Source organism: Bos indicus, chromosome 18, assembly GCF_029378745.1.
Source record: "Bos indicus isolate NIAB-ARS_2022 breed Sahiwal x Tharparkar chromosome 18, NIAB-ARS_B.indTharparkar_mat_pri_1.0, whole genome shotgun sequence".
Taxonomy (NCBI): Eukaryota; Metazoa; Chordata; class Mammalia; order Artiodactyla; family Bovidae; genus Bos; species Bos indicus.
In genome coordinates this window covers 32,281,322-32,308,719 of record NC_091777.1, presented here as the reverse complement: position 1 = coordinate 32,308,719, position 27,398 = coordinate 32,281,322, and positions in this window count along the sequence as shown.

Genomic DNA, 27,398 nt, shown 5'->3' with positions numbered 1-27,398 from the left:
CTACCCACCTAAGAGCAGTTTTGAGACTATTCCAAAAACCACTTAAAATATTAATAATATTCTAGTGACATTTACTCAGTAATCACAGGTTGTTATCCCCCAGAGAAAAAATATCTGAAGTTTTATAGGCTATTCAAATGCTATTGCTTAATTCTACTCTTTCAGCCATCCTATAAAACTTAAAAATTACAATTATTTTGCATATAAAGTACATACAACTCTGTAGAGAAAAATGGCAAAATTCACTCAGAAGGAGGTGGCAGGTTTCAATGGCAGCATGGTGGTTTTGTACTTGCCGTTAGATGAACTTAATAGCTTCAGTCGTTTCTTTTTTTTTTATTTCAATAGTTATAGATACTGGTGTTTTGTATCAAGTTTAAGATTTAACTGCCATGTCTATTTGCCATCATTACAGAAATAATTTCATTGTCCTTTCCTTTTTGTTACAAATCTCTCAACTTCCATGTGGTCTTTGGGGATAAAAATTCTCTTGTTTCTGAACAAAGAAGTTAATGAAATCTCTCCCAGTTAATGGTCCTGAGTGAAAAAGAGGCCAGTTTAGCAAATTAGTTGTACTGCTCACAATCACTTGAAGGCCCAGGTTCCTTTGAGTTATTGATAAGCCACACATAGGTGAATAGCATCATTTACATGGTTAAAGCTGAGTCACCACCATGTTTGTTTTCCAGCAGGTAATAAATTCAAAGAAATCATGGAAAAGTTATGTTAATTGTTTTGATGTGCAGGCCTGGAACTGGCACACATTACTTCCAGGCAAATCCTGTTGGGGAGTTCCTTGGGACACCCTCATGATCATATGAAAAAACCTGGGCTAGACTATATTGGATGATGAAATAACACATGGACAGGGCAACACAGAAAACATGACTCTGGCAACTGCAAATACCAATAACCAGACATATGAATAAGGTAACTTTGGATCACCCAGTCCCAGCTGAATCTCCAGCTCATCACAGCCACATCACTGACCTTGGGTAGTATCATCCGTATTTTTTCATGTGCATTTTGGCCATCTATATGTCTTCTTTGAATAAGTGTTTATTTAGATCTTCTGCTCATTTTTTGATTGAGTTGATTGGCTTTTTTTTTTTTTTTTGTCTTAATTGAGCTGCATGAGCTGTTTGTATATTTGGGAGATTAATCCCATAATTTCTCCCATTCTGTGGGTTGTCCTTTTGTTTTGTTTATGGTTTCCTTTGCTGTGCAGAAGCTTTTAAGTTTAATTAGGTCCTATTTGTTTATTTTTATTTTCATTACTGTAGGAGACTGCTTGGAAAAAAATATTGTTGCAATTTATGTCAGACAATTTTTCTGCCTGTGTTTTCCTCTAAGAGTTCTACATTAATAGAATCCGTCCTTACATTTAGGTTTTTAATCTATTCGGAGTTTATTCTTGTATATGGTGTTAGGGAGTGTTCTAATTTCATTCTTTTACATACAGCTGTCCAGTTTTCTTAGCACCACTTTTTGAAGAGACTGTCTTTTCTCTATTGTATATTCTTTCCTCCTTTGTCATAGATTATTTGATCATAGATGTTTGGGTTTATCTCAGGACTTTCTATCTTGTTCTACTGATCTATATTTTCTGTTTTTGTGCCAGTACCATACTTTTTTTTTTTATTACTCTAGGTTTATAGTATAGTCTGAAGTCAGAGAGCCCACTTTTCCTTCTCAAGATAGCTTTGGATATTTGGGGTCTTTTTGTGTTTTTCTTTGAGCCCCTTTTTTGGGGAGGGGGGAGGCAAGAATACTGGAGTGGGTTGGCATTCCCTTCTCCAGGAGATCTTCCCAACCCAGGGATTGAACCCGGGTCTCCCACATTGTAGGCAGACGCTTTACCGTAGATGGAGATGGAGATGGTAAAGCATCTTTGGTAAAGCGTCTGCCTACAATGCGGGAGACCCGGGTTCAATCCCTGGATTGGGAAGATCTCCTGGAGAAGGGAATGCCAAGCCACTCCAGTATTCGTGCCTGGAGAATCCCATGGATGGAGGAGCCTGATAGGCTACAGTCCATGGCGTCACAAAGAGTCGGACACGACTGAGCGACTTCACTTTCACTTTCACTTTTCACTTTGTGTTTTTATACATATTGTAAAATTTCCTGTTCTAATTCTGTGAAAAATGCCCTTGGTGATTTGATTTTGTAGATCGCTTTGAATCTGCAGATTGCTTTGGATATTATCAGATCAGATCAGATCAGTCGCTAGTCATTTTCAAAATACTGATTCTTATAATCCAAGAATGTGGTATATCTCTCCATCCATTTACATCATCTTTTATTTCTTTCATTAGCAACTTGTAGTTTTCTAAGCACAAGTCTTTTTCCTCCTTAGATAAATTTATTCCTGGGTGTTTTACTTTTTTTATGTGACCGTAATGGAATTGTTTTCTTAATTTCTCTTTCTGATCTTTCATTGTTAGTGTATAGGAATAGAAGAGATTTCTTTGTTTAAATTTTGTATCCTGCAAGTTTACCAAATTCATTGATGAGCTTTAGTAGTTTTCTGGTATCACCCTTAGTATTATATATATATATATACACACACACACACACACACACACACACACACACACACACATATTATCATGTCATCTGCAAACATTGACAGCTTTATTTCTTCTTTTCCAATTTGGATTCCTTTTTTTCCTCTTTATTCTCTGATTGCCATGGCTAGAATTTACAAACCTGTGTTGAATAAAAGTTGCAAGAGTGATTATCCTTGTCTTGTCCTTGACCTGAGAGGAGATGCTGTCAGTTTTTCACCATTGAGAATGATGTTAGCTGTTCATTGGTCATACGTGGCAATTATTATCTTGAGGTAGGTCCCATCTGTGCCCACCCTCCGGAGAATTCTTATCATACATACATGTTAAATTTTGTCAAAAACTTTTCCTGTATCTTTAGAGATGATCATATGGTTTTTATTCTTTAGTTTGTTAATGTGATGTATCACATTGATTAATTTGCATATACTGAAGAACCCTTGTATCCCTCAGATAAATCCCACTTGATCATGTGTATGATCCTTTTAACATATTGTTGGATTTGGTTTACCAGTATTTTGTTGAGGATTTTTGTGCCCATATTCATCAGTGATTTTGACCTATAATTTGTGTGTGTGTGTGTGTGTGTGTGTGATATCTTTGTTTGGATTTGATATCAGCTAACAGTGGCCTCATAGAATGAGGTCAGGGTGTTTTTGTTTGTTGTTGTTTTTCCCTCAGCAACTTTTTGGATGAGTTTCAGGATAGATGTTACCTCTTCTGTAAGTGTTTGATATAATTCACTTTTGAAATCATCTGGTCCTGGACTTTTGTTTGTTGAAAGTTTTGTAATAAGAGTTTCAATTTCAACACTTGTAATTTGTCTGTTCATATTTTCTATTTTGTCCTGGTTCAGTCTTGGGAGATTATTCCCTTTCAAAGAATTTATCCATTTCTTTTAGGTTGTCTATTTTATTGGTATATATTTGGTAACAGGTCTTGTGATCTTTTGTATTTCTGTGGTGTCCATTGCAACTTCTCCTTTTTCATATCTAATTTCATTTATTTGAGCCCTCTCCCTTTTTCTCTTGATGAATCTAGCTAAAGATTTGTAAATTTGATTTATATTTTCAAAGAACCAGCTTTTAGTTGCATTTATGTTTTCTATTGTTTTCTCCATCTCTCTTTCATTTATTTCTGCTCTGGTCTTTATGATTTCTTTCCTTCTATTAACTTTGGGTTTTATTTGTTCTTCTTTCTCTAGTTGCTTTAGATATAAGTTTAGATTGTGAGATTTTTTTGTCTTTCCTGAGGTATTGTATTGCAGCTATGCTCTTAAAACTGCTTAAGCTATGTTCTGCAGGATTTGGTTCTTCATGCTTTCATTGTCATTTGTCTAGGTATTTTTTCATTTCCTCTTTGATTTCTTCAGCGATCCATTGGTCGTTTAGTAACATATTGTCTAGCCTCCATGTGGTTGTGTTGTTTACAGTTTTTTCCTGTAATTAATTTCTAATCTCATAGCATTGTGATTGGAAAAGATGCTTAACTGAAGCTTGATTTATGATCCATGATGTGATCTATCCTGGAGAATGTTCCATGTGCACTTGAGAAGAGAGTGTATTTTAGTGCTTTCAAGTGGAATATTCTGCAAATATCAGTTAAGTCCCTCTGGTCTAATGTAAGACAGGTATTAGTCAAGACTTTTGCAATAGAAGAGAGAGACTAATTTCAACTCCAAATACTGCAAAGACATCTGAGAATTTATAACCAAAGAGAAGAATGAGGTGGTCATGATTGAAAATTACTAAGAGGAGACATCAAAAGGAGGAGGGTTTATGCTAAACTGGCCAGCAGGATTCTTATTAAAGGCAGGCCAAGAATTTAGACATTAAGGGGAAGAAACTTAATCAGATAACAAGGATGGGGGATTTTCATTAAACTAACATAGCAGAATTTTTACTAAAACTGGATTTTTTTAAGCCAAGGATAAGGCTCAAGGATGAGGCCTATTTGAAAAGAAGTCTCAGTAGAGGCTATCTGAAGTCTAGTCAAGGAGAGAGTCTATGTCAGTCTGTTTGTTGATTTCATAGTTAATATTTGAAAATTCATTGTGTATTTGTTACTCACAGCACATCTCCATTCAGACCAGCATCGTTCAAGTGCTCAGTAGCACCATGCCGTAGTGGCTGCTGTATTGGACAATGTAGCCCTAGAGACTACAATTCAGTGTATCCAGGGCAGGTCCCAGGCATCCCTGATTTTTTTTTTAACTCCTAAAACAATGCAATTGAACAGTCAGATTTAAGCAAAAAGGATGTGAGGGCTTGTTTGTTCTATGATGCATCCCTTATTGTTACTTTTATGAACTTCTGGGTTTTCCTTAACCCCCAAGTGACTCCAAAGAAAATATTAGCATGAATGTCTTAGCACATTATTGGCTTTGTGTCATGTTTCAAACCTTCCTGTTCATTGGCTTTTAAATTATGTAACAAAGATGTGTTATGAGAACAGGACAGAAGTCATTTTAGGAAGTCTGTATTCTCTAAACTTTTTGAGCTCTTGCCTGAATCTTGTTGATATTTAAAACCAGTCATACGTGTCTGGAAAATAAAATAAAACCATGGCTTTGAAGAAAATAAAAGAAAAAGAAAATTTAGAATAAAACTACTGTTAGATGTAAAAGAGCAAACTCATAGCTATATTTGAGATGTTTAAAATGCCCTTTGAATAAACCTTCATGGAAATCTGATTCTCAACCCAAGGCTTGTGATGCACAGTCCATAAATAATACTTTTAATATTATTGCTTTTCAGTCTTTCAAAGCTTTCCCTAATTATTCCAGTGTAAATTTGACTATATAATGATGACCTATGGAAAGCTGCCTTTCTGCCTTTAAGCTTGAGTTGCATTTCCCCATCACTAGAACAAAGGCTGTTTCACACACAGGCTGCTCCTTGACTTTAAAAGAATCACAAGAAAATGTAACTGTACACAATAGCCATTAGTATTCCACAGGGAGGGTTTGTATTTTGTGTTTGAGGCAGTGCACATTAAATTCAAGATCTTAATACTCCTATGAGGCCTTTCAGGCCCCCATGATGACTCTTGAAAAGGCTTTTATTTCCTCAACATATGTAAATTGCAAAGGGTGAAGTCAATGTGATTTAAAGCTAACATCTCCTTAAAAGCCCAGAAGAGACAAAGCTTTTAATAAATGAAATATTAGAGGAAATTGAAGTTCCAACATTTCAATATAATGTGACCACGAAGATGGAAAATAATATTTAGTGAAATTAAAAGTTCAGGCTTAGAATATACATCACTCTTAATCTACATCTGTTCCTTTCATTTAATTTATCTGACATGTTTCCCTTTTTTCGAGGGAATTCTCAAACAAGATCTACTGGATAAAGAATTGTTATTGAGATGGCCTTAGGGGTCAGTTTTTAAAATATGTTACTCACACTTGAATGGGAGTAAATTTTAAAAGATCAAATGAAAGAGGTTTTATCTAACACACACTTTCATCAACGCTTTACATTGTCATTTGGCATAAAAAATAACTTACGCCAAATGATATATGTCATTTTATGTCATCATTATGCATAATGATATATGTCATTTTATTATTTTAATTTCTCGATTATTTTTCTTTATAAAGATTTAAGTTACAAGATTGATAGATAGATCCCAGCTGTGGATTAATCTCATTTGAAGAAGCCATTGCATTTAACATTTAGTGGAGAAATGGCTAAGTTAAAATGGATTTTCTTTAGACTTGATGAGTTGCTAGTGTTGTTATGTCACCTCTACTTAGCTATTGCTGTCACGAGTCTGCATTGTCCTATATCATTAACCAGGTATCCTAAGTTGGCAGTAATGTATTGCAGTTACTGGGCTGTATGTGTTTAGAGGGATAGAAACCTTTCATTTCCAGTGGAAGGAAACAAGGATAACCTTTTATTTATTTATTTATTTTTTCCTGATTGATGTATGTTTTATTTTTTTAATTTTATTTAATTTTTAAACTTTACATAATTGTATTAGTTTTGCCAAATATCAAAATGAATCCACCACAGGTATACATGTGTTCCCCATCCTGAACCCTCCTCCCTCCTCCCTCCCCATACCATCCCTCTGGGTCATCCCAGTGCACTAGCCCCAAGCGTCCAGTATCGTGCATCGAACCTGGACTGGCATCTCGTTTCATACATGATATTTTACATGTTTCAAGTAAATGAAAGTAAGAAGATTTACTTGTGTAGATTTTCTTTCCTGATTGGAGATATTATAAATGAATACAAATACTTCTATGAAATAAGAGGGGGTATTACAATAGAGGGTAACAGATCTTCAGTGGTGTTTGGAAAACTGGAAGCTTTATAAATATATCCTGCTGAACTCAATGCTATGATTTTTAACCCACTTGTAGTACATGTGTGCATGTGCAGATGCTAACCTGATTCCAGTACTACTGATTTACTCATTCCTTCATTCTTTCAATAAATATTTCACATAAATGTAGGGCTGGGATAATTTTCCTTCTATTCTTCTAGGTTCTTTGGCTGGTCTAGTACTTAAATTGGCATAAAACAGTTTAATAGGAGAAAAACAAATCTAATTTTGTACGTATGGGTGTGTGTGTGCTCAGTTGCTTCCGTCATGTCTAACTCTTTGCGACTCTATGAACTGTAACCACCATGCTCCTCTGTCCATGATTTTCCAGGCAAGAATACTGTAGTGGGTTGCCATGCCCTCCTCCAGGGGATCTTCCCAACCTGGGGATCAAACTTGTGTCTGCTTATATCCCCTGCAGATTCTTTACCCACTGAGCCACCTGAGAAGTCTGTATGTACAGGAAGCCCCCAAAATATGAGACCTAAAGGCAGTCGGGCAATTGAGGACTACCTGCCATCTTGAATAGAAATGGGATATGGGTCTGGGGTTTCAAAGATGAGGGAAATTCACAGAATGATAAGAAGAGAAGATGTTTGTCCTGCCATGTAGGTAAGTCTTTTGAGATAAAAAGTTATCTCTGGTAATAGCTCTCTTTCAGGGCCCAGTGCCCTATCTAAATTCTCTTTGGCAATTAAGGGAGAGGTAAAAGTTTTTCTTATGCCTACTGGAATTTGATTGCCTCCAGCTCAAAATAATCCACAAGTTAAAATGTCACATTTTGAGGCAAGGTGGAAGGGTCACATATTCGACTCCCCTTCATATACCCTGTCAGAGCTGGTTTCAGGAGGCTGAAGCAAAAGTTCACCAGATAAAGTTCCTATCTCTCTGGAGCTTACAGCCCAGAGGAGAAAAAAGCACAAATAAATATGCAATTTCAACATGCTAAATAAAAGGAAAGTACCTGAGGCTGTAAGTATGTATGAAAAAATGGCTTGGTTTACCTTGGGGAATGCAGGGAAGTCTTCCTTGAGACAGTGATGTTTAAGATGAGAATAGAAGGCAGAGTAGAAATTTTCAAGAACCTGCTTATCAAGTATTTTTTTAAGGTCCAGAGTTCAAAGCAAAGACCTGAAAATCTACTGGAGGAACAGACTTAAAATGAATGATTATAATGCAGTAAAAAAAAAAAAAAAATGCTATAATTGAGGTTGATATGTGATAGAGAGATGTTTTATTTTGTTACCCAAAATTTTTAAAAACAAAAATCAGGCATATAAACAAATAACAGCAACAACAAAAATATCCTAGCATTGCTTCAAATGCATGTTGAAAATCCTTTTTCCATGAGAAAAACACATGTTGAAAATCCTCCCTAAAAATATTCTGTCATATCTGTATCCATCTTGAATCAAGTTTACACTGTGTCCCTTACTTATGTCCTTCTGTAATTTTATTTTATATAACTCTATATTTAATTGCATATATATTCACTTATATATTCTCAGAATACGTAGAAGTCTCATTTCTTTTCAACATCTTTGATAATTTGATCAACTTAGACCACATCTGACAGCTTGTGAAGGAAATTAAATGGTGCGTAGATATATGCGTAATTATTATTTTACTAAAATACACATCAGATTTTCCTGAAAAGGAAACAAAAAACAGCCTTGATTAAAATACTACTACCTCTCTGTGTTCCAAAGGACCTTTTGATAATATTAAATAAACTGACACACTGAACTTGACATCCCTGAGCCAAGTCTCCTAAATATTAGGTATCAAAATCCATATGCAGAAGATAATACCAAGGCACTATTTTTTTCCCAACCTAAATGTTCTGTTCTAATAACACCTTCCATGAACAATTTCACTGCTATTGAGAGAGAGAGGGAAGACCCAGCCTTCTGTGAAAACTGAAGACGTGGTTTACAACATTTTAAAATAACTTTTATTTGAAAAATTTTTGATGTTCTAAATGTTTAAAAAATAATTTTATCACTTCCATTGGTGAGTCATTAAATAGATACGGATATATAGAGCTGTATATTTCATTAAAAAAACATTTAAGCAAAATAGAATTTATTTTTAAAATAATGTATTCATTAATCTAGAATCAACTGTATTTTAGAAGTCATCCGTTATATAGTCCAACTTCATTTTATGCTCAAGAAAGGGCATGTCCCAGATCATTCCATTGGTTAGCAGCAGAATCAGGAAGAGAATCCTGGTCTAACTCTCCCTCCAGTGCTGTTTCTAACCCAGAGTACTGGCTTTCTTCTCTTTATTACTTTGTCCATATTCCATGGGAGTAACAATTAGTAAAAAAGATGAAGCTACCCATTGAATTACTGAGCTACCCATCCATTTCAATACTGCCAAATCAAACAGTATCAATTCTCCATAAATGGAACACAGAATAAGCATTCATGTAAATAAATATTTGGTAGCTGCTTGAAGAATCTACTAAAATTTTCAAAAAGATTGACAGTATTCTCTTCCTCTTCAGTCTGTCAAACTTGACAGGAGACTCAGACAATATAGATAAATATCTTGGTTCTAGAAGATTGCGAATCTATATTGCAGAGCATTTTCCCAGCAGGATGTTCAGTGTTGCTTGGAATTTTACATATAATTGGATGAATATGTTTAAACTGTCAAAGGCAGCCTATCTTCAATATCAAAGGAGCATGGGAAAGAAAAGGAGATATGTTAAGACTGAGTTCAGGTAAATGGGAGATTCAAAGAAAGCCTCCATAGTTGGCCCAAAGCTTGTTATGACTTTGGGAAATAAGCATTTGCTTTACCATAGGGCTTTCTCTCTTTGTCTTTCTGTTTCTGTTTGTCCCTCCTTGTTCCTTGTCTCTCTCTCTTCCTGACTCAGATATTGTTTATTTCTGATTTCTACTTTAATATTTTATATAAAACCTTCACACTCACACCCACTTCACCCCTCCATCTTCTCACATATACGTATGTATCTCTAGGAACATATGTAAGTTTCTAACTTTGCCTCGTTCCATCCAGCCTGTTTCTCCCTGCATCTACCACCACTCCCAGGAGTTGACCTATTTTTTTTTCCCTTTTCTCACTCTTATAACTCCTCCAGAAGGCAGACTAAATCTGTGATGGGAATTCCCTGGCACTCCAGTGGTTAAGACTTGGCACTTTCACTATGTTGGGCCCAGGTTCATTCTCTGGTTGGGGAACTGAGATCCCACAAGCCATGCTGCTGCTGCTAAGTCGCTTCAGTCGTGTCTGACTCTGTGCGACCCCATAGACGGCAGCCCACCAGGCTCTCCCGTCCCTGGGATTCTCCAGGCAAGAACACTGGAGTGGGTTGCCATTTCCTTCTCCAATGCATGAAAGTGAAAAGTGAAAGTGAAGTTGCTCAGTCGTGTCCGACTCTTTGCGACCCCATGGACTGCAGCCTTCCAGGCTCCTCCATCCATGGGATTTTCCAGGCAAGAGTACTGGAGTGGGGTGCCATCACCTTCTCCGCACAAGCCATGATGCACAGCCAAAACAAAACAAAAACCAAAAACACTTGATGAAGAGTGCTTGCCCTAGAGTTAGGTGATCTTCTAAATGCCACCAGTACCTACAATGGTGTATTCCTGGGAAAGTGGCTTCAATGATAAAAAGCTAGATTTACTCACCAATTAAGTGTCCATGTTAAACGTATAGGAATCATGTGCATGATAGTCACTGATTGAATGGGGTTAGAACAACATAAAAAATGACTGTAAATATCTACTCTTTTAAATTATTTTTAATCTTGGCATAATCCCAGACATAACCCAATCATTTCCCTTTTTTGCTCACTTCATGTTAAAGAACACAGATCCAGTCCATCTTCATGTAAATCTGAATGTTTAATCTTGTACTTCAGCGTAAAATCCCTTTCCTGAGTACATGTGACCCTTAGTTGAGACCTGGAAATAAACTGTAGACTTTGTGTCATTGGTTTATGGAAGATCTTTTAACACTGCTGGCTAGGAAAAAAAAAAAAAAGACTTTAGTACAGATTTCTTCAGGTTGTTGATATTTCTTCAAGTTGCAGTGCCACTAAAGGGGCACTTGGATAACCATGTTAAGTCAGAAATGGTGACCTGAGGTGGTCACTTTAAATTTAAAGGGCAGGGAGGCATACACAGTTACATATATGGAGGTGTTTCTATTTTTCTTAAAATTGTAAGGCCTCACACTATCTTCACAATTAATATGAGAGATCAATAGTTGGAATAAAGCTCTGAAGTCAGATTGCACTATATAGTATGTAGTATAAAAATATAAAAATCCAATTATAATGCTTCCACCAAATTAGCTCTATGTATGAAGTGTTTTGTTTTTGGGCACGAGCATGTGTTTTCTGTTTGTTTGTTTTGCTTTTATTTGTTAGTAATGGAAACCATGGTTGATTCATGAACAAAGAAGAGGAAAGGAAAGGAAGGGAATTAAAAGATAAGCATAAGAAGAAAATAAATTAATGTAAATTTAACATGATTTTATAGAAAAAATAAAAAAGCACACTTGAAGAATTAGACCTGGGAAAGAACAGGACAGCTTAGGGGTTTAGGGTGAGGACATCAGGAGTAGCCTTATTTTGGATCACCTGGGGTAAAGCAGCTTCAACCCATGTGTTGCTTTTTTTCTGCTTAAGATTCACATTTCCAAGAGGAAGAATCAGATTTTCCAGTCATGTGTCATATGCACAAATTTAACGAAGAAAGATCTAGGCATTTTGATTGCCTTTCTTGCAAAGACCTTACATAAATGGAAAAGAGACACAGTTTACCAAGCCAGAACAGAGCTGCTGACACTAAAAGATAAATGTATCCTAGGCCAGCCAACTCAACAAATCAGCACAGTGGTTTTCACATGGGGGTCTGCCCCTTCTGGGGTTTCATCAACTTCTATGATTTTCCTGGAGAAACCAGTGAAACCTGATGCTGACAAACTACAGAATTGTTTGAGTATGGGGGCATAAAAGTTAAATATATTGTAGCTAATCTATTCATATCACCACATTATCTTCAAAATTAGCTTGCAAACTTAGGTTAGAATATCAATATCCAATGAATAGAAATGCATCCAGAATTTGTTGAGTATTTATGATAATGAGCTGGCACGTCACAGCAATTGTTCAGAAGCCTGCACCAGCTACACTACTAACCCCCTGCCCCTAGCCATACTCACACACACATGCTCTTTAGTTCTGGTTTAGATAATATTTTCCTTCTTGGATAATTTAAGCATTTTGCACAAAATGAATCAATCTTTACACTGACTCAATACTGAGACACTGTTAATGTTGAGACTAAAATCCCAACATTAAACTTTAGTTTAACATGCTTAATCATGGATCGTAAAATGACCCCACATTTCATTTTTATATGATTTATCAAAGTATATGGAGGTGAATTACATGTCATCTTCCTGAAAAGTTTTGTTTGGGGATTTTATTTATATAACTCAATTTCCCTTTTCTTTTCCACACTATAGTTACTAGAATGCAAAATATGTACAAATCAGGAGGGAAACTGTGATATTTAAATTTTCATGTATAACGCCATAGCACACAGGGTATAATAGTAGACACACACACATAATTATTTAGGGACCTAGTCAGATAGGCTAGGGTAGGATAGGATAGTGACTTTTCCTTCTACAAATGCACATACACACACATACACAGACAATCATACAGTCAGTGAAATGGGGCAGACAGAATGTATATTCTCAGACATTCAAGCTAGTTCTTATATTTTAGTCATGCAGATTTATTTATTTTATTTTATTTTTTAATGATTTTTTAAAATTTTATTTTGTTTTCTAACTTCACAATGTTGTATGGTTTTGCCATATATCAAAATGAATCCTCCACAGGTATACATGTGTTCCCCATCCTGAACCCTCCTCCCTCCTCCCTCCCCATTTCAATCCTCTGGGTCATCCCAGTGCACCAGCCCCAAGTATCCAGTATCGTGCATTGAACCTGGACTGGCGACTCGTTTCATAAATGATATTATACATGTTTCAATGCCATTCTCCCAAATCATCCCACCCTCTCCCTCTCCCACAGAGTCCAAAAGACTGTTCTATACATCAGTGTCTCTTTTGCTGTCTCGTATACAGGGTTATTGTTACCATCTTTCTAAATTCCATATATATGCATTAGTATACTGTATTGGTGTTTTTCTTTCTGGCTTACTTCACTCTGTATAATAGGCTCCAGTTTCATCCACCTCATTAGAACTGATTCAAATGTATTCTTTTTAATGGCTGAGTAATACTCCATTGTCTATATGTACCACAGCTTTCTTATCCATTCATCTGCCGATGGACATCTAGGTTGCTTCCATGTCCTGGCTATTGTAAACAGGGGTGCAATGAACACTGGGGTACACGTGTCTCTTTCCCTTCTGGTTTCCTCAGTGTGTATGCCCAGCAGTGGGATTGCTGGATCATAAGGCAGTTCTATTTCCAGTTTTTTAAGGAATCTCCACACTGTTCTCCATAGTGGCTGTACTAGTTTGCATTCCCACCAACAGTGTAAGAGGGTTCCCTTTTCTCCACACCCTCTCCAGCATTTATTGCTGGTAGACTTTTGGATCACAGCCATTCTGACTGGCGTGAAATGGTACCTCATAGTGGTTTTGATTTGCATTTCTCTGATAATGAGTGATGTTGAACATATTTTCATGTGTTTGTTAGCCATCTGTATGTCTTCTTTCAACAACTAATCTCAAAAATATACAAGCAACTCCTGCAGCTCAATTCCAGAAAAATAAATGACCCAATCAAAAAATGGGCCAAAGAACTAAATAGACATTTCTCCAAAGCAGATTTAAACTTTATGACTGAGATGTTGTTTTTCCTGTGTGTAAAACTTCCCTAACTACATTAAGGTAATAGTTGAGGATTCAATGATCTCACTCACAGGAAAAAAGAGACATATATACCATAAAGTTCTAGACATATATTGTTAGTTTTAATACTTATGGGCTTTTGATATTTTCCGAATAAACTTTGCTAGCCAAAGGGGATAGAATTTTACTTGAATATATTGTTCAGATTTCATATGCAAAGATTTCATACAGGAATGAATTTTCCATAAGTGTGCTGTGTCATTCATTTCTCCAGTTTAACTCCTATTCAAATACAAAGTTTAACTAAAATCCAACTTTTTGTATGAAGTCTTACCTAACTCCTTCATCTTTTTTTTAAATAATTTTATGTTTACTTTTGCCTGTGGTGGGTCGTTGCTGCTGTCCAAGCTTTACTCTAGTTGCAGAGAGCAGGGGCTACTATCTGGTTGCAGAGTGCTGGCTTCTCGTTGTCCTGTCTTCTCTTGTTGTGGAGCACTGGCGCTAGGGTGCCGGGGAGCACTGGCGCTAGGGTGCCGGGGCTTCAGTAGCTGTGGCACATGGGCTCAGCAGTTGTGACTCCCAGGCTCTAGAACACAAGCTTAACAATTGTGGCACACGAGCTTAGTTGCTCTGTGGCATGTGGGGTCTTCCCAGATCAGGAATCAAACTTGTGTCTCCTGCATTGGCAGGTGGATTCTTTACCAATGAGCCATCAAGGAAGCCTCTCTAACTCTTTCATTATAAACTGATGATGATTTTATGACAGTACAGTTCAAGGCTAGGGTAATCTGTGATTTCAACAGTTTTCACCATGGAGAATTCAAGACCATAAAGAATGGAAATCTGAGGAAATGGCCTTGTTTCAGAGTCTAGACCAACTCATCAGTCAGGAAAGGAGTACCTAAAATTTAAATCCTAGTGGATATTGTTTAGAGAAATCATGTTGCCAAGAGTACTTACATAGCATTTCCTAGCAATAGCCAGATTACCTGGATTTTCCAGAACAGTGCTCATAATTCCAAAGACATGCCCTTATAGAAGGGAAGTGAATTGATTAGCAGAAGAATAGATGTTTAATTAAGATACCACCAGACTCAAATCTGTTTACTCTTTTTATGAAGTTGTGGGATGGCTTAACCAATCTTAGCATTATTAACTTTATTTGTAAAATGGGGATGATGTTTACCTGACATGAGTTATAATTAAATGGAATAATGCATAAGTGGTAACACACATGTATAAAAAAGATTTATAATAATATTTATTTCATCTCTTCTCTGTATACAACAGAGACAGAGTACTAGCTGGCATCAAAAAGTACCACTCCAGGTACGGAGGACAAAATGGAAGGTGTAAGTGAAAAACTAGAGCCCAGACTAAATGGCCTGTTGCAACGGTTGCCATTAAATTGTTGTTTTACTTAACTTTGCAAATACTTAGGTCTTATCTACTCATGATTGTAAACTCAGACACTCTCTCTAAAACCATGTTTCCCAGTTCTCAACCTCCTTTGGTTTTTTATTATTTTTGTTTTTTATGACTTGAGACTTACAAGGCAAATGAAAAAAGAAATATACTCTGTTCTCTAACAACTTTTATTATCAGTATAAAGATACGAATAATGCATATCAACTAAAGAAAAGGATATTAAAACAAAAATCAGAGACTTATTCGTTAACCTGAGAGTTAATGAATTTTTAATGGATTTAATAAATTTCTAATAGAAGCTAGGTAGTATCAAAATAAGCAAATATGTATGTTGTAGATGGTATTGTAAATTGGTTGAAAGAGTGACTAAGGATAAATAATGCTCAATGATTATTATTTGAATAAATTAATATAATATAAACCCTTTTGGAAAGCACTGTAAAAGTTTGTATCCAGAGAAGCTCAATCTGTATATTCAATTTGTATATTTTGGACTATGATGAGAAAAAGAAAAGCTGTACACAGAGGCACTCGTAGATTCACACATGCGTATATATAATATATTCTTATTTATCATATAAAATTTATTAAAATTAAATGCCTCTTAATGGTTATATAATATATTATAACCAGAATAAGCTCTGGGAGTTGGAGATGGACAGGGAGGCCTGGCATGCTGTAGTCCATGGGGTCACAAAGAGTCAGACATGACTGAGAGATTGAATTGGACTGAATATATTCACTGATCAGATCATTATTAAAATGTTAACATGGGAATTAAATTTTTGAAGCAACTGGGAAATACTATGTAATAAGATTTACATCTGTATTTTTTTTCCTTGAACTTGATACTTTATTTTTGCTTTTATTTGAATTTTATCCTGTGAATTTTTTTGTATATAACAGCCAAAAATTCTTTATGAAATCAGATCAGATCAGTCGCTCAGTCGTGTCCAACTCTTTGCGACCCCATGAATCGCAGCACGCCAGGCCTCCCTGTCCATCACCAACTACCGGAGTTCACTGAGACTCACGTCCGTCAAGTCGGTGATGCCATCCAGCCATCTCATCCTCTGTCGTCCCCTTCTCCTCTTGCCCCCAGTCCCTCCCAGCATCAGAGTCTTTTCCAATGAGTCAACTCTTCGCATGAGGTGGCCAAAGTACTGGAGTTTCAGCTTTAGCATCATTCCTTCCAAAGAAATCCCAGATAAAAAATTAAAATATAGTGTTCTTTCTATGTTGTTGTTTAATCACTCAGTATTGTCAACTTTTTGGGACACCATGAAGTTTAGTTCACAGGGCTCCTCTGTCCATGTGATTTCCTAGGGAAGAATACTGAAGTGGATTCCCTTCTCAAGGGCATCTTCTGGACCCAGGGGTGGAACCAGTGTCTCCTGAAATATAGGTGGATTCTTTACTGCTGAGCTACCAAGGAAGACTATCACTCTCTATAGAAGCTCTTTATATACCTAGCCTTTCATTTACTATTTTAAATAAATGTTCTCTACTTTTTCTTGAAACATATTAACTTGATATTTTATATTAATGATTATGCAGAACTATTTTTTATCAATTTTGATAAAGATGTTAAAGGGGCAGGCTATATCCTACATGTGATATAATTAAAAATCAGAGATAAATGAAGTAAATCTCTCAAGGTCCCCAGCAGAATGCAACCTGCTGAACCAAATTCTCTTCAAACTGCAGTTTCTTGCAAAGACTTCTGTTTGTGGCATTAAATGTGGGTTTTGTGCAAGATAAACCTTTCAAATTCTGAAAGGAAACTGAATTCATTAATCGATTTGCATTTTAAAGCATTAGATATTTTCCTCTGAAGATGCCTTACATAATGTTGTGATATAGGGAGTTCAAGTGTTTGTTAATAATGATGAAATGAATAATCCCTTACATCAGTACAGTGCTTTACAGATTACAAGGCATTGTTACATCTTTGATTTCATTTAATTTTTTTCAAACACCTTGTAAAGTAGGCAGGATGAATTTAATTATCCTTACTTTATCTGGAAGCAAATTGAAGTTCAATGAGGTTAAGCTAATGCTGAAAATTCCACAGAAATTGGAGGTGTTGTTATTTAATCCTGGACTCTGAATTCTGGAACAGTAGTCACTTTTTTTTTATTCTTTTCTTACTACAATAATATTTCTCAAACTATGAACCTTTATCAAAGGAAAAAAATAAAATCATGGTCTGTCATTATTTACATATGATTAAACTATCTATGCACATAAATTGGTATAAACTCCTTAAACTTTTAGCTTATATAAAATTACAAAATCAAAAATCACACACAGAAAGACCTCCATATGTCTGATGCAATTCCAAGTTTTCAAAAAATAAGATTATCATTTGTAGGAACTGAATTATTGCTCAGCATGTGAAAACAGCACCAACTGCTAAGAATAAGGCTCTTTGAATTTGCATATATTACTGTGTGTGCCATGTCAAGACTTAGTGCTTCTTGAAATCTCTCTTTTGAAATACTGAAGAAACTTCTTTTCAGCTCCCTGTGCTCTGTTTCTGGCTTTACTGGGCATAATTGCATCACTTATGCATTAAGTTGACTTCTGTTCTTTGTGCATTAGCCGAATAGTACTATTGAAATGAATGTGATCAGAAATCCAAATGCAAATATAGTCTGAATTCTGGAGACAGCCCTCAGTCACATAGTGTTCATTCACTGGACTCAGGATACAGTTTATCTGATTACAGTCAAAGTGAATGAAAGAAATAAAAACAGCATGCAGCAAACCTATTACCTTAGAGAATATTTGCAGACAACTTCAGAGATAAATGAATAGTTTTAGAAATATTTTACTTTATATACAGTAATTTTTTAGTGTGGAAAAATATTAACTTAGTATTTTCTCCTATTAGGCATCATAATTTGTACTTAAGTTCTCAGAACACATCATGGAGGAGGTATCATTTGATAGGTGGAATGAAGCTAGGAAAGGATAAAATACCATGTTCAAGGCTGCAAGAAAAGAAGTAAATGCTGGAACCAGAATGTTGACCCTAACCTTTTTGTACACTGATGGAAGATTTCAGAACTAGGCTACCTAAAATGTCACTTTTGCAAGAGGATTATTTGAGGTAAAGGCAAAGGAAACCCTGCAGGTTCAAAAGAAATTACTGCTCCCTTTCTCAACTACCTAGAAAAATTTAAACTGAGGATTTTTCCCAGAGAAGAGTTATCACCAGAGATATTTTGTTAACATCTAAGTGGCCTCATCTATATAGCAAAGCAAACGTCTAATTATCAGACATCTGTTTTTCTTCTTCTTGTTTTGTGAATGACCCTTCTGTCCCTGGCAGAACCAGACTCCTGTCCCATTCCTTAACTCATATTTGCATACAGACCTCATTTCACCTTCCTGTCTCTGAACTTCACATGTATGTGGGGTCTCTGACCCTTTCATATGTATAGGGTTCTTACAAGTATGAAATTTAATTTTATTTTCCCTGTTACTCTATTTAATGTTGATTTAGTTGCAGGACCAGTCAGAAAAACCTAAAAGGGTAGAAGGAAGTTTTCTTCCTCCCTACCTTTCTTTCTACTTTCTTCCACCCATGTTAGGCTAGGTATGGGAATAATCTATTTCTCTGACCAAGAGCAATTCTGATTTTAGCCAACATCCAACAAAACATTTTTATCATTAAGTTCAGTTCAGCTGCACAGTCGTGTCTGACTCTTTGCGACACTGTGGACTGCAGCATTCCAATCTTCCCTATCCAACACCAACACCCAGAGTTTGCTCAAACTCATGTCCATTTAGTTGGTGATGCCATCCACCCATCTCATCCTCTGTCGTCCCCTTCTCCTCCTGCCCTCAAACTTTCCCAGCATCAGGGTCTTTTCCAGTGAGTCAGCTTTTCACATCAGTTGGCCAAAGTATTGGAATTTCAGCTTCAACATCAATCCTTCCAATGAACACCCAGGTCTGATCTCCTTTAGGATGGAATGGTTGGACTCCTTGCAGTCCAAGGGACTCACAAGAGACTTCTCCAACACCACAGTTCAAAAGCATCAATTCTTTGGCACTCAGGTTTCTTTCTAGTCCAACTCTCAGATTCATACACGATTACTGGAAAAACCATAGCCTTGACTAGACAGACCTTTGTTGGCAAAATAATGTCTCTGCTTTTTAATATCCTGGTCATAACTTCTCTTCCAAGGAGCAAGCGTCTTTTAATTTCATGGCTGCAATCACCATCTGCAGTGATTTTGGAGCCCCCAAAAATAAAGTCTGACACTGTTTCCACTGTTTCCCCATCTATTTGTCATGAAGTGATGGGACCAGATGAAATGATCTTCGTTTTCTGAATGTTGAGCTTTAAACCAACTTTTTCACTCTCCTCTTTCACTTTCATCAAGAGGCTCTTTAGTTCTTCTTCACCTTCTGCCATAAGTGTGGTGTCATCTGCGTATCTGAGGTTATTAATATTTTTCCCAGCAGTCTTGATTCCAGCTTGTGCTTCATGCAGCCCAACGTTTCTCATGTTGTTCTCTGTATATACGTTAAATAAGCAGAGTGACAATATACAGCCTTGACATACTCCTTTCCTGATTTGGAACCACTCTGTTGTTCCATGTCCAGTTCTAACTGTTGCTTCCTGACCTGCATACAGATTTCTCAAGAGGCAGGTCAGGTGGTCTGGTATTCCCATCTCTTGAAGAATTTTTCATAGTTTATTGTGATGCACACAGTCAAAGGCCTTGGCATAGTCAATAAAGCAGAAATAGATGTTTTTCTGGAACTCTTGCTTTTTCCATGATCCAGCGGATGTTGGCAATTTGATCTCTGGTTCCTCTGCCTTTTCTAAAAGCAGGTTGAACAGCTGGAAGTTCACGGTTCACATATTGCTGAAGCCTGGCTTGGAGAATTTTGAGCATTACTTTACTAGCATGTGAGATGAGTGCAATTGTGCAGTAGTTTGAGCACTCTTTGGCATTGCCTTTCTTTGGGATTGGAATGAAAACTGATCTTTTCCAGTCCTGTGGCCAGTGCTGAGTTTTCCAAATTTGCTGGCACATTGAGTGCAGCACTTTCACAGCATCATTTTTCAGGATTTGAAATAGCTCAACTGGAATTCCATCACCTCCACTAGCTTTGTTCATAGTGATGCTTTCTAAGGCCCACTTGACTTCACATTCCAGGATGTCTGGCTCTAGGTCAGTGATCACACCATCATGATTATCTGGGTCATGAAGGTCTTCTTTGTACAGTTCTTCTGTGTATTCTTGCCACCTCTTCTTAATATCTTCTGCTTCTGTTAGGTCCATACCATTTCTGTCCTTTATTGTGCCCATCTTTGCATGAAATGTTCCCTTGGTATCTCTAAGTTTCTTGAAGAGATCTCTAGTCTTTCCCATTCTGTTGTTTTCCTCTATTTCTTTGTATTGATTGCTGAGGAAGGCTTTCTTATCTCTCCTTGCTATTCTTTGGAACTCTGCATTCAAATTTGTATGTCTTTCCTTTTCTTCTTTGCTTTTTGTGTTTCTTCCTTTCACAGCTATTTGTAAGCCCTCCTCAGACAGCCATTTTGCCTTTTTGCATTTCTTTTCCATCAGGATGGTCTTGATCCCTGTCTCCTGTCACAAAATTCCATCCATAGTTCAACAGGCACTCTATTAGATCTAGTCCCTTGAATCTATTTCTCACTTCCACTTTATAATCATAAGGAATTTGATTTAGGTCATACCTGAAAGGTCTAGTGATTTTACCAACTTTCTTCAATTTAAGTCTGAATTTGGCAATAAGCTGTTCATGATCTGAGCCACAGTCAGCTCCCAGTCTTGCTTTTGCTGACTGTATAGAGCTTCTCCATCTTTGGCTGCAAAGAATATAATCAGTCTGATTTCAGTGTCTACCATCTGATGATATGCATGTGTAAAGTCTTCTCTTGTGTTATTGGAAGAGGGTGTTTGCTATGACCAGTGCGTCCTCTTGGAAGAACTCTATTAGTCTTTGCCCTCAGGTTCATTCCGTATTCCAAGGCCAAATTTGACTGTTACTCCAGGTGTTTCTTGACTTCCTACTTTTGCATTCCAGTCCACTATAATGAAAAGGACATATTTTTTGGGTCTTAGTTCTAGAAGGTCTTGTAGGTCTTCATTCAATTTCAGCTTCTTCAGTATTACTGATTGGGGCATAGACTTGAATTACCATGATATTGAATGGTTTGCCTTGGAAACGAATAGAGATCATTCTTTCGTTTTTGACATTGCATCCAAGTACTGCATTTCAGACTCTCTTATTCACCCATACCAGTCCATCTAAGTTCGCTGATTCCTAGAATGTCGATGTTCACTCTTGCCATCTCCTGTTTGACCACTTTCAATTTGCCTTGATTCGTGGACCTAACATTCCAGGTTCCTATGCAATATTGCTCTTTACAGCATCGGACTTTGCTTCTATCACCAATCATATCCACAACTAGGCATTTATTTATTTATTTATTTATTTTTGCTTCAGCTCCATCCCTTCATTCCTTCTGGAGTTATTTCTCCACCGATCTCCAGTAGCATATTGGACACCTACCCACCTGGAGAGTTCATCTTTCAGTGTCCTATCTTTTTGCCTTTTCATACTGTTCATGGGGTTCTCAAGGTAAGAATACTGAAGTGGTTTGCCATTCCCTTGTCCAGTGGACCACATTCTGTCAGACCTCTCCACCATGACCTGCCCCTCTTGGGTGGCCCTTCACAGTATGGCTTAGTTTCATTGAGTCAGACAAGGCTGTGGTCCGTGTGATCAGATTGGCTATTTTTCTGTGATTCTGTGATGATTCTTATCATAGAGGGAGAAAAAATGACAACAAGAACAAATATTGATTCTTTGTTTGTGTATATCTACTTTGCTAAATTATAAAGTTATATAGACCTCAAGCCAACTAGAGTATGAGACATGAGCTTTAAGTAAAGTCAAGATTAGTACTTATTAATGTATGGGGACATGTTTCTCTGAAATGCTTTAGTATGTCTTGGTTTTACTTGCTGAAATGTTTGTTTCTATATTGAATGAGAATGCAGTGTCCAGCAAATGTTGAAAAAGTATGCCTCTTAGGTTTTCCAGAAATCTATAGTTGTTAACAACATAAAATTTCCAAATTCAATGTAATAAATATGCTAAAACATTTTCACACATCGACTAAATGATCATAATTTTTTTAATCCCTTTCCCAGCAATCAAGTCCCCTAGACTTATTTATTGTCCCTGTGTCTTGTAGATAACTTGTTGCAAACCCATGCTATTAGCATTGTTCACACACATCTCAGCCTTCTTCCTCCAAACTGAGAGAAGAGGACAATTTGGAGGGTCTTTTCCCCACTCAAACTGTGTTGCTAATATATTAGCTCTAAGTCTGTTGTTCTACTTTATTTTCCAGGTCTGAACTTCAACTTCTGCTTTGCCAGTTCCTCTTAATAACATTGGAGTTCTTTTCTTATAAATGGAAGTTTGGGGTAAACATAACTTAAATTTTGAGAAGTGATGATTTTATAGATAGAGGGGCATTCAATTGTTGAGCCACAGATTTGAAATCCCACTAGCAAAAATTCATATATATATGTGTGTGTGTGTATTACACTTAATTTTGAAATTAATAAAATCAGGTACTATGCCTGTGGTTTTCAAAGCATGATGTTTGAAACATACTTGTATTCTGTAAATTTAACTTTATAGAAAAAATGACTATTCTTTATTCATTTGTTCAAGCTATTCATCAAAATGTCATTTCTGTTTTTAAAATATTTCAGTTGGTAATTCAGTCTGAGTTTAGGTACTTAATTTTGAAACACTGGAGAGACATTTCTTCTATTTTTGGATAACTATAGTTGTAAGAGTCTTGTTTTTTATTAAGTCAAACCTGGCATATAACTTGCGCTGATTAATAGTATATCCAACACTGAGTAGTCTATCCAACATTATATCATGTTGGAGCTTTATTTTCTGTAATGGCCTTTAGAATACCCAAGGTGAGGAAATTTTATTACTTTTCATTTCTTTTCCAGGGTGAAGATTCATGGGTTTCTGATTTCTGCTTCATTTACAATTGTATTCATTTTAATCTGAATGTGTTTTCACTTAGTTATATTTATCTTAAAAAGTAATTCACAGAAATAGCCTTTGCCTACCAGCTGAAATCTGTTTGGTTGTCATCAAGAAGAATGGGGCACCATGTCCAGCATTGTGGGAATTACATTATTTTCATGAATTCAATATTTGCTCAACCTTTTATTCTTTTCTGTAACAATGGTAAGATCTCTCTCCCCAATAGTTCCATAACTATTTCCCTCAACCCAATGCTTATACCTGTATTTTGATATATAATTTAAAATATAACACAGGAATTCGCATTTGTCTTATTTGCCCCTTTATTTCATAATTTCCTTTATTATATATTGCCCTGGTCATAGGCCAAATGAAGAGTGGATATTTATGTCTTTATTTCTTGGAATATGTAGCTCATCTTCATGTATGCATCGTTTGATTCTGATGTTTGTTTTTATTAGTAATATTTTGTATACTGTCTAAATCCGACTGTGCCTAAAGCATGAAAATTATTTCTAAGTGATCAAAATTATAGTATTATCTTATGTACTTTATCAGATGGCAGGCTTAGTACCTTCAAGTTATACATGGATGTCACATACTTTATATCTACAAGCCTCAGAATGCAAAAGTGGCATCAGAAAATATTATACAATTAAACAGCATCAGAATTGTATTAAATCACATTGAACTTTGAAATATCTTCATAGTAAATGTCCAATCATGGGCCTAGAAAAGAATGATAAGGATTTAAGTTCATTATTGGCTACTTACTCCTCCACTGTGCACTGAATTATAAAGAAGAAAAGCAGACATAATAGAGCAAATTAATAAGCCACATCATATAGACATATTTCGGTCTCTATTGATATCTATACCTATTGATATCATTTATAGTTCAAAAGAGTAAGAATTAGAGTGAGGGCGATAGGGAAAGAGAGGGATTAAAATTTTTGTCTTTTTACTTTTTTTTTTTTTCCTTACACCTGAGCCTGATATAGAATAGAAACATAGCAATAGACCTAGAGAAAGCCTTAAATATATTTTATGAGATTCTAGTTGCTCATAAGTAAATTGAAAAAGAGGAAATTGGAGATTAATTCTATCAGGAATATAGTGTCTGTGCATGTGTGATCAGTCACTTCAGTAATGTCCGACTCTTTGGAACACTATGGACTTGGGCCCACCAGGCTTTTCTGTCCATGGGACTCTCCAGGCAAGAATACTGGAGTAGGTTGGCATGACAGTATCTAAAACATTGTAAATACTCTCTCACTTCATCTGGTGCTTCTCTGTCTTTTCCACATCAGTCAGCGATAGTCTTTCTGGGTGTTCATCTCCTATGTTCTTTCTTGATCCAAAATGGATATGAATGAAGCAGGTAATAAGTAAACTGTTTAATAGAATGAAGCAAGTGATAAATAAACCATTTAATATATTTAGTCTTAAAATAAGTTAACGTGCAAATCCAAGAATCAGTCATTCCACTATGAATCACTAGAGATGGTCATAATGAACAGGAGGGAAGAGGGCAAAGTACAACCTTTAAAAGAATGGCATAGCCCAAGGATACCACATGAACTGTTTAGAACCAAATAGGTTCAAGATGGCAGATGAGTTGACTTCCACTAGACCTTGAGCCTAATTATACGCTTATCATAACACATTAGCAAGCTAAATGACCATATCCACAGGTGCCATGATAATTCCACAGCTGGCCATAAAGGTCTAAAAGTGAGCCAAATTATTGGTGATCCCTACTCCTTCCCCCAAATATCTGGAATACTCCTCCCACTCATTACCTATAAAATCATTCACCCCTTTAAAACCTGACAACCCCACACCCTGGGGCTGCTCTTACCTTCTGGGATGGCCCACCCTCTGTGGAGTGTGTTTTCTCTCTACATAAATCCACTTCATTCCTATCAATTTGTTTCTACTGAATTTCTTTCTGCTATGAGACTTCAAAATCTGAGCTTCATTAAGTTCTGAGACCAGGTAAAAAGACTGTGGGTTCAAGTCCCAGTCTGAGGTGCACTGTTTTTACTTTTGGTTTTCAGCATCCATGATCTCAGATGTTCCTTGGATCTCTTTGAAATTATCCCTGCTTTCCAGCTGTCCCCTCCTTTCTTCAACATTCAGTAGAACTAGCTCACTACTGCAATTGATTCTTCTAAAGTCTGATTAGTATAAAATTTGAGCCCCTAAGGCATGCCCAATCTAGGCCTAATAATCCTGCCCATCATGGGCAAACTTCTGTGTCATCATTTATCATTGTTCTTTCTGTTTCATAGTAACTATCCATTGTGATTCTATTATAGTCTCTCTCTCTTCAGTAATAATCAAAAGTGAGTCTTCTGAATTTCTTGGGTCAATTATCTTGACTCAATATTTGAATTGGGAGCTTTAATAGGGGCCCAACATTTGCCAACTGAAAGTACATCTGTTTGGAATATTATTTTCTAAGAAACAACTCCCTTAAGAGAGCAATATTTTATCTGGTGTCCGAAAGATGTGGAGGAGTTAAATAGGCAAAGGTGGGTTGTAAAGCGAAAAAAGCATTTTGGAGGAAAGTTGTTAGTTAAACAACTGAGAGGTCTTATGCATGTTATCAAAATTAAAAGACATGGATGAATGGGTTAGTGAAACTGAAGTATCCGGAGTACTGAAGTATAATGAAAAGATTAATAGATCATGTTAAGAAGTTGACGCTTTATCTAAAGAGCAATGGAAAGACAGTAAATGGTTTTGTGCATGGGACTGGAATACTGGGATTTGAATTCCTCCAACTAAAATAAAATTTTTAAAAAATGCAAAATAAAAAACAAAAATCTAATTGATAGGTCCAGTGGAGTGTGGTAGGGGAATAGAAATGCAAGGGGGTGAAGTAGATGCAGATATCCAGAAAAGACTTATATTGGACTAAGGTGGTGACAAGAGAAATAGAAGAAGTGGCAAAAAGCAAATACAAATTTAGATCATTGTGTGTTTTAGAGAACTGAGAAAGACCCCTTTGGGGTAATAATTGTACCTGTGAATCCAAAATAGCTGATAACATGCACAAATTTACCAATCTGGTGGTTACTACAAGCAGTATATATATACAAGCAGTATGAAGTGAAGTGAAGTCGCTCAGTCGTGCCTGACTCTTTGCGACCCCATGGACAGTAGCCTGCACCAAGCTCCTCCATGCATGGGATTTTCTAGGCAAGAGTAATGGAGTGGGTTGCGGTTGCCTTCTCCAGGGAATCTTCCCGACCCAGGGATCGAACCCAGGTCTCCCGCATTGTAGATAGATGCTTTACCGTCTGAGCCACCAGAGAAGCAGTATAAATACATACAAATATTCTACACCCCCCCACCTCACTTCCTGGCCAGAGTTGACCCTAGACTTTGAAAATCCCTGCAGTCTTTGAAAATCCCTGGAAGCCTCAAAAGTCATCCAGAGCCTGCAGGACCTTAAACAAAATTTTTGCAGTGAGCCACATAAATAAGTTAGTGCTGTATGTAGTTGATGAATCAGGCATGCCATGTGCTAGGTTCTGTCAATAGTAAGAAAGACTGTCACTTCCTCCCTCACTGCTCAAACAATCTTAATTTGAATGGGAGTTTAAAAGCATAAAGATAAGTTACCTTCACTGGGAACTATAATTGAATTGTTCCTATAATCGATTAAGACAGTAGAAAACAAAGAAGAAGTATCTACATAACTTTATAAGCATTTTTGAATGAAATGAAAGGAGTTTATTTTTTACCCCCTTCCTGATTGCTAACACATTATGTCCTCTTGCCAAAATAATTAATTGCTGATGTATAACAATTGTTTGCTCTATGCCAGGCACTGGAGTGATATGTTTACATACATTATCTTAATTTAATGCTCCCAATAACCCAGTGAGGTAAATTTTCAAGCCTGCCTTTTTAAAATGGAGAAGAGAGAACTTAAACGATCTGTTGTTGCCGTTTAGTCACTAAGTCATGTCCGTCTCTTTGCAACCCCACTGACTGTAGTCCATCAGGCTCCTCTGTCTATGGGATTTCCCAAGCAAGAATACTTGAGTGGGTTGTCATTTCCTTCTCCAGGGCATCTTCCTGACCCAGGGATTGAACCTGG